Source organism: Psammomys obesus, unplaced genomic scaffold (assembly GCF_907164565.1).
Source record: "Psammomys obesus unplaced genomic scaffold, mPsaObe1.curated_primary_1811, whole genome shotgun sequence".
NCBI lineage: Eukaryota > Metazoa > Chordata > Mammalia > Rodentia > Muridae > Psammomys > Psammomys obesus.
The window spans coordinates 1-18554 of record NW_026593742.1 but is presented as its reverse complement, the minus strand read 5'-3'; the positions used below and the strand labels follow the sequence as shown (position 1 = coordinate 18554).

General features: G+C 38.3%; 1 non-coding gene across 1 annotated transcript; it reads left to right on the top strand.

The window, feature by feature from the left end:
* The first annotated feature begins 308 nt into the window (after window positions 1-308).
* On the top strand, window positions 309-434 carry LOC129684212 (U6atac minor spliceosomal RNA). Its single transcript, XR_008721294.1, has one exon. It is a non-coding gene; the product is annotated as a U6atac minor spliceosomal RNA (small nuclear RNA).
* The last annotated feature ends 18120 nt before the right edge of the window (window positions 435-18554 follow it).

Below are 18554 nucleotides of genomic sequence, written 5' to 3'. Positions count from 1 at the left end.
GATCTCGGGCGGGGTGTGCGCCCTCCGGTCCCCCGGACCTTTACCAGTTATTGACTGGGTGACCTGAGGTCGGTCCCAATTAATTTCCACACCGTAGGCTTTCCTCTCACCTGGCAATCATGAACGCTGGTGTTTTAGGTCCCTGTGTTCAGTCTCCTGTTCACTGTGCCAACACTGCTGTCCTGTTCCAAAGACACAGTGTCCTCCTGGTGCCGCCATCTTTGTTCTCTCATGCATCATCCCTCTCTCTTTCATAAGATTTTCCAAGTTCAAATCAGGATGTAGAGTGAATAAATAAATAAATTAAAGTGTTGTATGAAAGGAGAGAAGGTTAGCACTCCCCTTGACAAGGATGGAAGAGGCCCTTGGGCCTAACAACACACATACGGTTAAGGCATTGCCACCTACTTCGTGGCATCTAACCACTGTTTTTGTGAAAGACCTGTTTGAGAAAAACTTCAAGTCTTTGAAGAAAGAAATTAAAGAAGATCTCAGAAGATGGAAAGATCTCCCGTGCTCATGGATTGGTAGGATTAACATTGTGAAAATGGCCATCCTGCCAAAAGCAATCTACAGATTCAATGCAATTCCCATCAAAATACCAACTCAATTCTTTACAGACCTTGAAAAAAAAGATTCTCAGCTTCATATGGAGAAACAAAAAACCCAGAATCTCCAAAACGATCCTGTACAACAACAGATCATCTGGAGGTATCTCCATTCCCGATCTCAAGCTGTGCTACAGGGCAACAGTAATAAAAACTGCATGGTATTGGCATAGAAACAGAAAGGAGGATCAATGGAACCGCATAGAAGACCCAGAAATAAACCCACACACCTATGAATACTCAATATTTGACAAAGAAGCCAAATCCATTCAATGGAAAAAAGACAGCATCTTCAACAAATGGTGCTGGACCAACTGGATGTCTACATGCAGAAAAATGAAAATAGATCCATATTTATCACCCTGCACAAAACTAAAGTCCAAGTGGATCAAGGACCTCAACATAAAACCAGATACTCTAAATCAGCTGGAAAAAAAAGTGGGAAACAGCCTAGAACTCATTGGCACAGGAGACAACTTCCTGAACAGAACACCAACAGCACAGGCTCTAAGAGCAACAATCAATAAATGGGACCTCATGAAACTGAAAAGCTTCTGTAAAGCAAAAGACACTGTCATCAAAACAAATAGACAGCCTACAGATTGGGAAAGAATCTTCACCAACCCTTTATCTGACAGAGGGTTAATATCAAGTATATATAAAGAACTAAAGAAGCAGAAAAGCAATAAACCAAGTAATCCACTTAAAAAATGGGGAACAGAGCTAAACAGAGAATTCTCGAAAGAGGAACATTGAATGGCAGAGAAACACTTAAAGAAATGCTCAACCTCATTAGCCATTAGGGAAATGCAAATCAAAACGACCCTGAGATTTCACCTTACACCCGTCAGAATATAAACCATGGGGCTATAAACCATGTGTTTATACTGTTTTCATTTCTGTAATGTATCTTGTCATTCTCTTTGTTTACTCAGGCAATTACTCCATGTGTTTTCTTTACTTGAAACCGCTTGCAACATTTATTCCGACTATACTTTACCACATTATAAATCCTAAGTGACCTTCCTCCCTTTCTGTCTTTCATATTTCCTCTATCTTACCATCTTTAAATTATAATTTTTGCTTACTTTTCTAAGTTATGGTTCCACTATGTAGCCTAGGAAGTTTTAGTATTACCTATAAAATCTGCCTTAACCTTGCATTTTCTAGATACCTTTGTCTCGTTCTCCCAAGTTTAGTGTATTTTAGTTATACCCACAACCCATGTCTGTAATATGATAATTTTACGAAAATGTGCTACATTTACACAATTAGGTGCTATTCAAATGTAAATAAAAACGAAATAATAAAATTTTCAGGTAAATGGATGGACCTATAAAAGAAAAAAATAAATAAATAAATTAAAAAAGAAAGATTCTCCAAGCTCCGCCTATTGTTTGGCTGTGGGTCTCTGCATCTGTTTCTATCAGCTGCTGGGTGAAGCCACTCAGATGATTGTCAGCTAGCCTCCTGTCTATAAATATAGAAGAATATTTTTAATAGTGTTGGGGCAGGCTCTCTCATGGTGTGTGACCCAGATTGGGACAGTCATTGGGTAGCTGGATCAAAGGTTATATGGGTGGATTGGTGCCCTCTCCCTCCACTGGAAGTCCCACCTGACTAAAGGAGGTGGCTACTTCAGACTCCACATCCCCCCTATCCCACCCTCATCCCCCTCACCCTCCCCTTTGCTGATAGGAGTCTTAACTAGGGTCACCACCATACATTCCCAGGAGTCTGCATTATCCCAGAAGGGCCTCCTGACTTTGTTCTCTTTCTCAGCTCTCTGCCCCCTCCTCATACCTGATCCCCACCTTTGTTCCTTTCCCCACACCCTCTCCCATCCAGTTCCCTCCCTCCATCTCCTTCTGAGTAAGATTTAAGTATCCTCCCTTGGATCCTCCTTGTTACTTAGCTTCTTTGGGTCTGTGGATTGTAGGATGGCTATCCTGTACTTAATGTCTAATACCCAATTATAGGTGAATATATACCATACATGTCTTTCTGGGTCTGGGTTACCTCACTCAGGATGATTTTTTTTTTCTAGTTCCATCCATTTGCTGAAAATTTCATGATGTCCTTGTTTCTGATAGCTGAGTAGTATTTCATTGTGTAAATGTGCCTGCCACATTTTCCATTCTTTATCCATCCTTTGGGTGAAGGACATCTAAGTTGTTTCCAGTCTGGGTATCATAAATAAAGTTATGAATACAGTTCTGGAAGTGTCCTTGTAGTATGGTAGACCATCTTTTGGGTATAGGGGAGGAGTAGTATAGCTGGATCTTGAGGTAGAATTATTCTCAATTTTCTGAGAAACTGCCACATTGATTTCCAAATAGGTTGTACAAGTTTGCACTCTCACCAGCAATGAGGTTGCTCTTCAACCTTAGCAGCATGTCCTATTACTTGAGTTTTTGCTTTTAGCCATTTAATATGATATCTTAGGGTGTAAAATGGAATCTCAAGAGTCTTTTTTATTTGCATTTCTCTGTTGACTAAGGATGCTGAACATTCTTTAAGTGTTTCTCAGTCATTAGCGATTCCTCTGTTGAGAATTCTTGGTTTAGCTCTATACCCCATTTTTAAATTGAGTTATTTGGTTTGTTGGTGTCTATTTTCTTGAGTTCTTTATATATTTTGGATATTAGCCCTCTGTCAGATGTGTTGGTGGTGAAGATCTTTTCCCATTCTGTAGGCTGCCATTTTGTTTGCCTTACAGAAGTTTTTCAGTTTCATGAGATCCCATTTATTAATTGTTGATCTTACTGCCTGAATTGTTGGTGCTCCATTCAGGAAGTGGTCTCTGGTACCAATGTGTTCAAGTTTATTTTATGTTTTATTAGATTTAGTATGTCTGCTTTTATGTTGAGGTCTTTGATTAACTTGGACTTGAGATTTGTGCAGGGTGATAAATATGAATCTATTTGCAGTCATCTACATGTAGATATCCAGTTAGAACAGCACCATTTGTTGAGGATACTTTCTTTTATTCATTGTATGTTTTGTCTTCTTTGTCAAAATTCAAATGTCCATAGGTGTATAGGTTTATTGCTGGGTTTTTGATTTGATTACATTGATCAATCTGTTTTTATGTCAGAACATGTGGTTTTAATTACCATTGTTGTGTAGTACAGCTTGAAATCAGGGATGGTGATACCTCCAGAAGTTCTTTTATTATAAAGAATTGGTTTAGCTATCCTGCATTTTTAATTTTTCTTTTCTTTTTATAATTTTTATTTGTTATATTAATTACAGGTTATTTACTTTGAATCCCAGCTGTAGCCCCCTCCTTCGTGCCTTCCCAATCCCACCCTCCCTCCCTCTTCTCCTCCCTGCCCCTCTCTAAATCCACTGATAGAGGAGGTCCTCCTCCCCTTCCATCTGACCCTAGTTTATCAGGTCTCATCAGGACTGGCTGCAATGTCCTCCTCTGTGGCCTAGCAAAGCTGCTCCTCCATTGGGGAGGGGGTATGTCAAAGAGCCAGCCACTGAGTTCATGTCAGAGACAGTCCCTGTTCCCCTTACTAGGAAAATCCACTTCGATGCTGAGCTGCCATGGGCTACATCTAAGCAGGGGTTCTATGTTATATCCATGCATGGTCCTTGGTTGGAGAATCAGTCTCAGAAAAGACCCTTGTGCCCAGACTTTTAGGATCTGTCACTGTCCTTGTGGAGCTCCTGTCCTCTCCAGGTCTTACTAACTCCTTCTTTCATATGATTCCCTGCACTCTGCTCAAGGTTTGGTTACGAGTCTCAGCATCTACTTTGATACACTGCTAGGTATAGTCTTTCATATGATGTTGAGAATTGTTTTTTCTAGGTCTGTAAAGAATTATGTTGAAATTTTGATGGGAAATATGTAGATTGCTTTTGGCAAGATTGCTTTTACTATGTTAATCCTACCGATCCATTAGCATGGGAGATCAGTCCAACCTCTGATATCTTCTACAATTTTTTTTTTCTTCAGAGAGTTGTTCTTGTCATACAGGTTTTTCACTTGCTTGGTTAGAGTTACACCAAGATATTTTATAATATTTGTGGCTATTGTAAAGGCTGTTGTTTCCTTAATTTCTTTCTCAGACTGTTTATTGCTTGTATAATGGAGGGCTTTTTTTTTTTTAGTTAATTTTTTATTCAGCCTCTTTGCTGAAGGTGTATAGCAGCTGTAGGAGTTCTCTGCTAGAATTTTGGTGGTCACTTATGTATACTATCATATCATCTGTGAATAGTGACACTTCTTCCTTTCTAATTTGTGTTCCCTTGATCTCATTCAGTTGTCTTATTGCTCTTGCTAGAACTTCAAGTCCTATATTGAGTAGATACAGAGTCTCCAGCCTTGTATTTTTTCCTGATTTTAGTGGAATTTCTTTACGTTTCTCTCCATTTAATTTGATGTTGGCTATTGGCTTTCTCTATACTGTCTTTATTGTGTTTAGGTATGTATCTTGTATCCTTGATCTCGCCAAGGCTTTTACTATGAAGGGCTGTTAGATTTTGTCAAAGGCTTTTTCACCATCTAATGAGATGACCATGTAGGTTTTTTCCCCTTCAGTTTGTTTATATGGTGGATTACACTGATGGATTTTCATATGTTGAACCATCCCTGAATTCTTGGGACTAAGCCTACCTGATCTTGGTGAATGTTTTTGAAGTTTTTGATATGTTCTTAGATTAATTTTGTGAGTGTTTTATTGAGTATTTTTGCATCTATATTCATAAGGGAAATTGGTCTGAATTTTTCTTTCTTTGTTGAGTCTTTGTGTGGTTTAGGTATCAGGATGACTTTGGCCACATAGAATGAGTTTGACAATCTTCCTTCTGTTTCTGATTTGTAGAATAGTTATTGGTATTAGCTTTTCTTTGAATATCTGGTATAATTCTGTGCTGAAACCATCTGGTGTTGAGCTTTTTTTGGTTGGGAGACTTTTAATGACTGCTTTTATTTCCTTAAGGGTGATAGGTCTATTTAAATTGTTTACCTGATCTTGATTTAACAATGGTAAGTGGTATCTATCAAGAAAATTGTCCATTTCATTTAGATTTTTCAATTTTGTGGCTTTCGGGCTTTTGAAGTAAGACCTAATGATTCTTAGGATTTCATCAACATCTGTTGTAATGTCCCCTTTTGATTTCTGATCTTGATCATTTAGATATTGTCTTTCTGCCTTTTAGTTAGTTTGGCTAAGGGTTTGTCTATTTCATTGATTTTTTTCCCCAAGGAACCAGGTCGTGGTTTTGTTGATTATTTTTCTTGTTTTCTTTGTTTATAACTTATTTATTTTAGCCCCCAGTTTGATTATTTCCTGCCCTCTACTTCTCTTGAGTGTGTTTTCTTCTTTTTGTTGTAGGGCTTTCAGGTATGTTTTAAAATTGCTAGTATGAGATCTCCCCAGGTTCCATATGAAGGCACTTAGTTCTATGAACTTTCTTCTTAGCATTGCTTTCATTGTGTCCCATAAGTTTGGGTATGTTGTGCCTTTCATTTTCATTGAATTTTAGAAGTATTTATTTATTTATTTATTTATTTATTTATTTATTTATTTATTTCCTTTCTTTCTTTTTAACCCATTTGCCATGGAAAAGAGAGCTGTTCAGTTTTCATGAGTTTATAGGCATTCTGTTGTTTTGAAGCCCAGGTTCAATCTATGGTGTCTGATAAGATAAAAGGGTTTAGTTCAATTTTCTTGTATCTGCTGAGGCTTGCTTTTTATTTGAGCATATGGTCAGTTTTGGAGGTGGTTCCTTAAGGTGCAGAGAAGAAGGTATATTCTTTTGTGTTTGTTGGAAATGTTCTGTAAATATCTCTTAGGTCCATTTGATTCATAATGTCTGTTAACTTTATTAATTTTCTGTTTAGTTTCTGTCTGGATGACCTGTCCATTGGTGAGAGTGGGGTGTTGAAGTCTCCTAATATTAACATGTGTGGTTCTATGTGTGATTTAAGCTTTAGTAATTTTTTTGAATGTAGGTGTCCTTGCATTTGGGCCACAGATATTCAGAAATGAGAGGTCATCTTGGTGGATTTTTCCTTTGATGTGTATGAAGTCTCCTTCCCCATCACTTTTGATCAATTCTGATTGAAAAATCTATTTTATTACATATTAGAATGGCTACTCCAGCTTGCTTCTTGGGTAGTTTTGCTTGGAAAACTTTTTTTTCAGCCCTTTATGGTGAGGCAGTATTTATTTTTGTTGCTGAGGTGTGATTCTTGTATGCAGCAGAATGATGGATCCTGTTTTTACATTCATCCTGTTAGCTTGTGTCTTTTTTATTATTTAATTTTATTTACATATTTATTTATTACAATTTATTCACTTTATTTCTCTGCTGCAGCCCCCTCCCTTTTCTTCTGTCAGTTCCACCCACCCTCCCTTTTCTCCCCCTATGCCCTTTCCCTGGTGCTCTATCTGGATCTCTATCTGACCCTAGCTTATCAGGTCTCATGAATAGCCTGTGCCTTTTAATTGGGGAATTGAGACCATTGATGTTGAGAGCTATTAATAATCAATGATTGTTAATTCCTATTATTTTGATGCTGGTTGTGGAAGTGTGTGTGTGTATGTGTGTGTGTGTGTGTGTGTGTGTGTGTGTGTATGCATGCTTCTTATTTTTTAAGATTTTGCTGATGTGAAACTATTTGCTGTGTCTTCTTGGGGTACTTAACCTTCTTATGTTGAAGTTTTTCTTCTAGTATCCTCTGTAGGGCTGGACCTGTGGAAAGATATTGTTTAAAGGTTTTCGTGGAATATTTGTAAGTTTTGCTGGGTATAGTAGTCAGGGTTGGCATCTGTGGTCTCTTAGTGTTTATAAGATATATTTCCAAGCCCTTCTGGCTTTTAAAGTCTCTGTTGAGAAATCTAGTGCAATTCTAGTAGGTCTTCATTTACAAGTTACTTGACCTTTTTTCTTTGCAGCTTTTAATATTTTTTCTTTGCTCTGTCCATTTGTTGTTTTGATTATTATGTAGTGGGAGGATTTTCTTTTCTGGCCCAATCTATTTGGTGTTCTGTAAGCATCTTGTATATTTATAGGCATCGCTTTCTTTAGGTTAGGGAAATTTTCTCTTAGGATTTTGTTGAAAATATTTTCTAGGCTTTTGAGCTGGGTATCTTCTCCTTCTATTCTTATTATTCTTAGGTTTGGTATTTTCATAGTGTCCCATATTTCCTGGATGTTGGAAACTTTTTAGATTTAACATTTTATTTGACTGATGTATCAATTTGTTCTATCATATCTTCTACACCTAAGATTCTGTCTTCCAGCTCTTAAATTTTGTTGGTGATGCTTGCATCTGTAGTTTCTGTTCCATAGTTTTCGGCATACAGGGTTCCCTCAGTCTTTGTTTTCTTTGTCCTACTTCCATTTTCAGGTCTTGAACATTTTCATTTATTCTTTACCTGTTTGATTATATTTTTCTGTATTTCTTTAAAGGCTTTATTCATTTCCTTTTTAAAGGCCTCTACCATCTTCCAAAGATTGGATTTAAAGCCATTTTCTTGTGCTTCAGCTGTGATAGGACATCTAGGGCTTGTTTTAGTATGAAAGCTGGGTTCCGGTGTTCCCATATTGTCCTGGATCTTCTTGATTATGTTTCTATGCTGGCCTTTAGCCATCTGGTAGTCTCTGGTGTTGGCAAGCCTATGATAATGCAGGCAGAGTTGTGGGCCAGAAAATGGAGTTTTGGGGAACAGGTGCAGTTTGACACTGTTGTTAGTGCTTTAGGGGAACCAGTGAGTAGGAGCCTGGGGGAAGGGAAGGATCTCACCTGGTGATCCCTGATAGTAGCAGGCCTCTGATAATGCAGGTAGAGCTGTGGGCTGTGAGAGATCTCCCCTTTTTTCTTTAAAGTCTCTAGTTACAGGAAGATGGTATTCTATAACAATGCCCTAGCTTCAGAGACCATGTCTAGTTGGCTTTTAGCAGTTACATTAATATATAAGCAGATTATTTCCCAATATTCTTAAGAAATGAAACATAACCACTGGGTAGGATTTTGATATAAGAAGAAATTTTGCATGCACTAGTTTTGAAAATAAACCAGAAGCTCTGGGTTCTAAGTAGGAAAGATTAAAAGGCAGGCTATTTTAAGTAAATCAGACAAGTAAGCTTATTGGTAAGATTAAGAAAGTTCATGTAACAGGTTGAATATTGTCCAGTATGTACATTTTTAGCCAAATTATAAGGCAATAATAGAAACAAAGTCACTATGAGAGCTGGTAAATATATCTGAAGACATGTGTATGGAATATAGGCAATAGAAATTTAAAACCATGGACATTTATGCATTTATGTGGGGGTGTGTGGACATGTGTTCTTTATAGGTACTTTTTAAATCTTGGAAATGGTTCACAATAAGCTTCACTTTATGAATTAAGCTACAGACACCTCAAAGTCACACCATGAAACAGATCTCACAAAAAAGGTTTACTGGGGGTGGGGAGGAGTATGCATAGAATGCCTCTGATTTAGAGTGGAAAAGGAAAGAGGGTGGGAAGAGAAGGCACTGTTTTTTTTATAAGGGGGTATAGCGCATGTGCATAGGGAGAATATGAGACTCACTATGTGACAGTAGAAATGTGTCTCATCAATGCAGCCACTTCTGATGAGAACTGATAGACTAAGATCAGAAAGGAGAGGAGGACCTCCTCTATCAGTGGACTTGGGGAGGGGCATGCATGCAGAAAGGGGGGGAGGGTGGGACCGGGAGGGGAGGAGGGAGGGGCTTATGGGGGGATACAAAATGAATAAAGTGTAATTAATAAAAGTTAAATAAAAAATTAAAAGAAAGAAATGTGTCTCATTTTGGTGATTGATGATGACATGGCTTACTGTCGCCAGGTTACTGAAAGTGGGCTTAGGGATGGGATTTTCCAACATCCACACCCAAGTTTAACATCTAAGTTTGTACTGTGAAATTAAGTGCCGTGTACTACTTGAAACATTTACTCTATTTTAAGGCCCATACATAAACAAAGAGTGTTCTGTACAATGATATGGTAGTTAGTATTGGTGGAACAGGTTATATTAGGTAGCTTTAGGGTTTATTTATTTTTGAGTCATAGTAACTCTGTTATTAAGATCTACACTTCAGCATTTACTTAGATAATGTGAGGCTGTGTAGTATTCAGATTGACAAGTATTTGCAACTGACTGCTTGTTCTATTGAACTCACCCTTAGCTCCTGTCATAAACATTTTTTTTTCAGTACACTCAAAGGAAAGGCTTGGCCCCTAACACTCAATTTTCTCAATATTTTTGTTTTTAGGGTAATTGTCTTTCTATTCAGTCAAGTTTCAGAATTGACACTGGTCTTCAAGGAACTTTAAGGGTTCATTAAAAATGAAAACACATATCTAGGGTGAGTTATGATGATAGAAATAAAATATGTTGGACACTAATTGCTCAGTATTAACTACTAAAAATATTGTTTGGATCTTCAAACAAATGTGTGAGCAGAAAAAGATTAAAATGTGCCATTAAAACATCTATAGTAAGATGCCATTTTATAATGTCACAAACAAAAGATAAAGGTGTTGGAAATTTGTATAGCTGTTAGAACCTGGGCTTTGGACTTTGAATTTTTCTTTTTTCCTCTTTCATTTAAATTATGAATCAACTTCTTACCTTCACTTTTAAATTATTTTGATGTTGTGATTTAATTTAGTTTTCCTCATCTAGTGCTTTGATTTAATTTGTGTTTCTTGCCTCTTTCTGTGTTTTCTTTGTTGCTAGAGTATAAATTATAATAGAAAAGAATGTTTCTTTGTCACAAACCACTAAACTAAGCCCAAAGGACAGGCAATAGAAATTTAAAAAAATCTTAGATTAAAGATTATGAGTAAACAGGTAGGTTAATTGCAGATTGTCACTCCTCCCTCCTCTTCTCCAAATGCAATTCCTCAATCTCACCCCCAATTCTGTAGCAGAGCACCTGCAGTGGTTTCCTCCTCCTCCCTGTAGTAATCTCCAGCTAATGACACAGATCTTCTCCTACAACCTTTCTCTCCACTCATCTTATTTTCCCAGCCCCTATACAAGCAGTCATTGCCTGAGAATGCCAGCCCAAACTGTTCATCAGCCCCTTTTCCAAACCAATCATCTAGTCTGATTCCCAGCTCTTTAGCAGACTACCTGTTGTGGCCTCTTTTCACTCTCTGCTCCATACCCAGGGGACTATGCTTAGTCCCCTTAGTGATCCTGGTGGAATATTCTACTTTCTTCCCTCTTCTGGAACTACTCAGCCCCACCCCCTAGCCCATTCCAATGCCCATTTAGATCCTAATACCTAGAAAAACATTTTATTCAGAATCCTCAGTAGACACACATAGCAGGATCTTAGGAGAATTTCCTACCAGGCAATCCACAGCCAACACACTCTCCTAAGAACCAAAGAGGGCAATAGAAAGCAAGGAACAAAATATTCACCCAATGAAGACAAGACCATATATCAGCACCTAGAATTACAATCACCCCAAACCCAGATGCCTAGATGCCAGCATAAAAACGTAGTCAACAACATCCAGGAATATGACTCCACTAGAGCTCAACAACCCCACCATAGCAAGCCCTGAGAATAATAACATAGTTTGTGACAAACAAACAATGAAAATAAGTGAAGAAAACAGTCCAAGACCTGAAAGTGAAAACAGAATTAATAAAACCCAAACTGAAGGAAATCTGGAAATGAAAAATTTAGGAACTTGAACAGGAACCTTAGAGTAAAGCTTTATCAACAAAATATAAGAGATGGAAGAAAGAATCTCAGGCACTGAAGACACAATAGAAGAAATGGATACCTTGGTCCAAGAAAATGCTAAATCTAAAAAAAAAAATCTTGTTACAAAACAAGTCCAGGAAATCAGGGACAATATGAAAAGACCAAGCCAAAAACTATTAAGAATAGAATAAGGAGAAGCAACCCAGGTCAAAGATACAGAAAATATTTTCAACAAAACCATAGAAGAAAATTTTCCTAAACCATAGAAGAAAAATTCCCTTAACCTAAATTTCCTATCAAGGTACAAGAAACACACAGAACATCAAATAGACTGGACCAAAAAGATAGTCCCTTCATCACATACTAATCAAAACATTAAATGTACAGACCAAAAATATTAAAAGTTACAAGAGAAAAACTAACATATACAGGCAGACCTATTAGAATAATACCTGACTTCATAATGGAAATTGTAAAAATCAGGAGGGCCTGAACAAATGCCAGCTCAGAATACTATACTTTACAGACACTAACAGAACACAGATGCTAGCTCAGGATACTATACTCAACAAAACTTTCAATTATAACAGATGGAAAAATAAAATATTACATGATAAAAAACACATTTAATGAATATCTGTCTATAAACCCAGCTCTACCAAAGGTGCTATAAATGTTTAACAACCTTAGTTATCAGGGAAATGCAAGTCAAAAGTACTTTGAAATTTTATCTTACATCCCTCAGAATGGCTAAAATTAATAAAACAAATGACACCTCATGCTGATAAGGACATGGAATAAAGGGAACACTCATCCATTTTTGGTAGTATTGCTAACATGCCCAGCCACTATGGAAATCAGTGTGGCAGTTGCTCAGGAAGATGGGAATCAGTTTACCTCAACATACAGCTATACCATTCTTTGGCACATACCTGAAAGAAGCTTCATCCTACCACAGAGACGCTTACTCAGCATGCCTATTGCTACTCTAGAAATAATAGCCACAAACTGGAAACAGCTTAGATGTCTCTCAACAAATGAATGAATAGAGAAAATGTGGTACATTTACACAGTGGGCTATTCCTCAGCTGTTAAAAAATTAAATGGTGAAAATCACAGGTAGATGCATGGAACTAGGAAAAACTACCCTGAGTGAGATGACCCAGACTAAGAGTTACAGACATGGTATGTATTTGCTTATATGAAGACACTAGTTGCTAAACAATGTTAAAAAAAAAAAGGTACAACCTGTAGAACCACAGAAGTTAGAGTAAGAGACTATGAAACACAGATCGTTCTCTGTAGAAAACAAAATATAACAGACAGTTATGGATAGATGGATGGTGGGGACACTAGAACAGAAAGATCAATTGGAGGTTGTTACAAGGGAGGGATTATGGGCTCCCTCTTTTAGGAGACAGCTAAAATTAAGGTTCATTTGAAGGGCAGTGTAGAAATCTAAAAGAGTAAAAGCTTCCTAAAACCATTATACATATAGGAGTTATAGAGCTGAAAGGAGAGGTGCACCTATGCCCCATCTCTAACCCAGAAGTGAACTCTAATTCATAACCACTTGCAAATTAAAAATTAGTTACTCCAAGGGTGTCTCACTGGGAAAACAAACTACGGTTAAGGGTAGGCCATATGCCCAGCAATAAATGGTCAACAGAAAAGGAGCTCATCAGCATCTCTGGAGGTTCCTTATCTCATAATGAAGTGTAAAGGCTCTGTTTTTTTTTAAATTATCTTATTTCTACTTTTTAATTTAATTTATTTAAAATTTTATTTATTTTTTATATTAATCACAGGTTATTTACTTTGTATCCCAGCCGTAGCCCCCTCCCTCCTCACCTCCCAATCCTACCCTCCCTCTCCCTTCTCCACCCATGGCCCTCCCAAGTCCACTGATAGGGGAGGTCTTCCTCTCCTTCTTTCTGATCCTAGTCTCAGGTCCCATCAGGAGTGGCTGCATTGTCTCCCTCTGTAGCCTGGTAAGGCTGCTCTCCTCTCAGGGGGAGGTGATCAAAGAGCAGGCCAATCAGTTCATGTCAGAGACAGTCCCTGTTCCCATTACTAGGGAACCCACTTGGACACTGAGCTACCATGGGCTATATCCGAGCAGAGGTTCTAGGTTATATCCATACATGGTCCTTGGTTGGAGAAACAGTATCGTGAAAGACCCCTGTGCCCTGATATATTTGGTCCTTGTGGAGCTCCTGTCTTCTCCAGGTCTTACTAACTCCTCCTTCTTTCATATGATTCCCTGCACTCTGTAGAAGGTTTGGTTATGGGTCTTAATATCTGCTTTGATACACTGCTAGGCAGAGCCTTTCAGAGGCCCTCTGTGGTAGGCTCCTGTCCTGTTACTTGTTTTCTCTTACATCCAATGTCCATCCCATTTGTCTTTCTAAGTGAGGATTGGTCATCTTACCCTGAGTTCTCTTTCTTGTTTATCTTCTTTAGGTGTATAGATTACAGTATATTTATCCTGTCTTATAGGTCTATATAAGTGAATATATACCATGTGTGTCTTTCTGCTTTTGGGATACCTCACTCAGGGTGATCGTTTCTAGGTCCCACAATTTGCCTGCACATTTCATGATTTCCTCATTTTTTTCTTTTTTATTTTTTTATGTTCATAGCAGCTTTATTTTTTCTTTCCAATTCTTTTATTCTTTTTTATTTTTAATTATACGTTATTTTCTTTGTATCCCCCCTCTAGTTCCTTCCCTCCTCCCCTCCCAATCCTTCCTTTCCTCCCCCTTCTCCACACACTACCCTCCCCAAGTCCACTGGTAGGGGAGGGTTTCTTTTCCTTCCTTCTGATCCTAGTCTATTAGGTCTCATCAGGAGTGCTGCATTGCCTTCCTCTGTGGCCTGGTAAGGCTGCTCCCCCCCCCTCAGGGGGAGGTGATCAAAGAGCAGGCCAATCAGTTCATGTCAGAAGCAGTCCTTGTTCCCATTACTATGGAACCCACTTGGACACTGAACTGCCATGGGCTACATCTGTGCAGGGGTTCTAGAGTTATCTCCATGCATGGTACTTGGTATGTATAGTATGAGTCTCAGGAAAGACCCCTGTGCTCAAATTTTTTGGTTCCGTTGCTCTCTTTGTGGACCTCCTGTCCTCTCTAGCTCTTACTATTATTTCCCACTTCTTTCATAAGATTCCCTGCATTCTGCCCAAAGTTTGGCCATAAGTCTCAACATCTGCTTTGATAGTCTGCAGGGCAGAGCCTTTCAGAGGCCCTCTGTGGGAGGCTCCTAACTTGTTTACTGTTTTCGTCTTCTTCTAGTGTTCATCCTCTTTGCCTTTTGGAGTGGGGATTGAGCATTTAGCCAGAGTCCTCTCTCTTGATTAGTTTCTTTAGGTGTACAGATTTTAGTAGGTTTATCCTATATTATATGTCTATATGAGTGAGTATATACCGTGTGTGTCTTTCTGCTTCTGGGACAACTCACTCAGGGTGATCCTTTCCAGATCCCACCATTTACCTGCAAATTTCATGATTTCCTTGTTTTTAATTGCTGAGTAGTATTCCATTGTGTAGATGTACCACAAATTCTGTATCCATTCTTCAGTTGAGGGGCATCTGGGTTGTTTCCAGCTCTGGCTATTACAAATAAAGCTGCTACAAACATGGTTGAGCAAATGTCCTTATTGTGTACTTGAGCCTCTTTTGGATATATGCTTAAGCGTGGTATAGCTTAAGGATCTTGAGGAAGCGCTATTTCTTGTTGTCTGAGAAAGTACCAGATTGATTTCCAGAGTGGTTGTTCCAGTTTACATTCCCACCACCAGTGGAGGAGGGTTCCCCTTTCTCCACAACCTCTCTAGCATGTGTTGTCACTTGAGGTTTTGATCTTGGCCATTCTGATGGGTGTAAGGTGAAATCTCAGGGTTGTTTTGATTTGCATTTCCCTAATGGCTAATGAGGTTGAACATTTCTTTAAGTGTTTCTCTGCCATTTGATATTCCTCTATCAAGAATTCTATGTTTAGTTCTGTTCCCCATTTTTTAATTGGATTACTTGATTTGTTGCTCTTCAACTTCTTTAGTTCTTTATATATATTGGATAATTAGCTCTCTGTCAGATATAGGGTTGGTGAAAGTCTTTTCCCAGTCTGCAGGCTGTCGTTTTGTTCTGATGACAGTGTCTTTTGCTTTACAGAAGCTTTTCAGTTTCATGAGGTCCCATTTATTGATTGTTGCTCTTAGAGCCTGTGCTGTTTGTGTTCTGTTCAGGAAGTAGTCTCTTGTGCCAATGAGTTCTAGGCTGTTCCCAACTTTTTCTTCTAACAGATTTAGAGTATCTGGTTTTATGTTGAGGTCTTTGATCCACTTGGACTTTAGTTTTGTGCAGGGTGATAAATATAGATCTATTTTCATTTTTCTGCATGTGGACATCCAGTTGGACCAGCACCATTTGTTGAAGATGCTATCTTTTTTCCATTGAATGGTTTTGGCTTCTTTGTCAAAAATCGAGTATTCATAGGTGTGTGGGTTTATTTCTGGGTCTTCTATTTGGTTCCTTTGATCCTCCTTTCGGTTCCTATGCCAATACCATGCAGTTTTTTTTTTACTATTGCTCTGTAGTACAGCTTGAGATCGGGGATGGAGATACCTCCAGATGATCTGTTGTTGTACAGGATTGTTTTGGAAATTCTGGGTTTTTTGTTTCTCTATATGAAGTTGAGAATTTTTCTTTCAAGGTCTGTAAAGAATTATTTTTTTCTCTCTTTTGATCCTATAGGTCCTTTGTTTACATATTATGGCTCTGAGTTTAGTGTTTTTATGTAATTTCTGAGTGTGCAAATAAGAGGGTCTCTGTATCTATGTATTTCTAGGGCTCTTTTGTTTGTTTTGTCCTAGTCCAATGAATCAGTTTTTGTCCTATCTTATTATTTTTTATTTTATCCTTTGGAAACCTGTTTGTTTTCTAATGAGAGGCAAAAAGGGGGTGGACCCAGACTGGAGGACAAGTGGGGAGGAACTAGGGGGAGAAGAATTTGTGTGAAATTCTTGTGTGAAATATTGTGTGAAAAAGAATCTATTTTCAATAAAAGAAAGAAAGAAGAAAAGGAGAACAAAACAAAACAAAATAAAACACATAAGTAATGCTTCTACTTTCCTGCTGTTCAGGGCAAAACTACAGTTTGCTGCTAGTTAATTATTAACTCAGGGTTATCCCCTTAGTATCTCTGGGACTAACAGGTAATTTATTTAAGAATGAGAAAGGATGTCAAACAGGGTTTTATAGTTATACGGAGGAGAGAGGAGTTGAAGAAAAATTCCATGACACATCTTTGGAGTGAGGGAGCAAACACTAAGAGCTTCTCGGAACAGGCTCCATTCCATATGTAATTCAAAGAGACTTAAAGGTGATTACAAGAATGCCAAATAATAAATGTAACTATCTCTAACTTTTTTTTAGAGTTTGGCTTTTATTCTTTAGAAAGCTGTCTCATGGTTGTCATTTGTTTATTGACTCATGTATTTACTGGTAATATATTCATTTATAACTTATTAAAAACTCACAATATGCCAATCCAAGGCTACAAACACAGAAGGGAACAAAGTGGACAAGGATGGTTCTCCTGGAGACTTTTAGACCAGCAAATTGGCTGAGGCAGAGATGCCAGCGGCAGGGGAAGGGGAGAAGTAGAATTAAGGAGGTAGGCAGTGCCCTGATAACAGAAAAATGAATTGAAATTCACAGGCAAGGAAGAGCAAAGATGACTGAACAGCAACCAGTAGTTGGGAAAAGGAGGTGGAGGACAAGGGCAGAAAGGAGAAAAGATAGATTCCAGAACAGGAACAGTGTATGCTATGCTATAGAAGCAGAGGACCTGCTTAAATTACTCTTAAATTAAGACTGACCTGCTTAAATTACTCACTGGGAAAATTGTCACTTATGCTAAGTCATGCTGAATAATAACTGTCATTAGTGGAGTACTCACTGCTTTAAGGTTTGGGTTAGAAACTATCCACATATTATCTAACGGATTCTTTCCAGGGGCCCTAATGGCATTTGTCCAATTTAAATAGAAAGGCATTGAGATCCAGTGGATGTGGGCATCTTCCCCAAGGTTGTACAGATGTGATCACTGGGATGGGAACGCTGACATCTGCAGTCTTGGGGCTTGTGCTCTTTCAGGGTTCTGCCTTTGACCTCTGCAAGAAAATCCAGAATTTGAATTGCATTCCTATAAATGGGCTATTAGTTTAGTGGGTATTGCGTTTGCCTCCTGAGCACAAATTGGGCACAATTGATTTAAATTGGGCATACCTGAGACATACCAGGAAAGATGAGCCTTAATTCATAAAAACATGAATATGACATAGGTTTATAGATCCATCAAAGGGCCTAAATAAAATGTATTTATGTTTTTAAGGAATATTGGATACATGTTGGAATAATCACTTTAAAGACATAAGGTGATATCACAACCATTGAAAAAAATAAAAGAATACTTTTATATAAGGGAGGCTCTGAGAATGAACTGAAGTGGAAGATGGCTGGGGAAGACTGATGTGAATGCAGTGTACAGGAACCTCAGATGACATTTCATCAGCGAAGGCCAGTAAGGTAGAGCTGAACTTTAAAACATCATCTGATTTGTTAGTGACAAGGCTCAGTGAATGATGCTAGTGTTTGTTGCCTGGTTACTAGGTGAGGATGCTCACTGTATCAGCAGAACAAAACAGAGCTTGTGGGGTGAAGTGAGGACAGCAGTTCTTGGAAACCACCTTCCAGTCAAGGACAAGGATAGAGCAGACAGCAACCTGTTGCGATTAAATGGTGTACATGAAGTAGCATCCTGTGTCTGTTAGCCTGAGAGCCATCTTCTGTCAGGCACCTTGTTTCTGAAAGGTGAATATTGCTCAATCAGCCTCACTTGCTGCCTGAAACCCTTTGAGAGGTGACAGTTACTAGCTGGTGCAGCAGTGCACGGCTCTGTGTGCTTCCATGATGTCAGAAAAAGTTTCCTGTGAGATGCATATTTACGGGATGGTGCTAATGACTATGTAGAGCATGGCCAGATTAAGAAATTATAGAATGTTTTACAATTGAGAGAAGAGAAGGTATTTATTTATTTAAACTTCTGATGGGAAATGGCTGCCTTAGATACTCACCACTTCCAAAACAGGGTGGGAGGAACCTGAAATTTCTGACAATATTCTTTCTTTCTTTCTTTCTTTCTTTCTTTCTTTCTTTCTTTCTTTC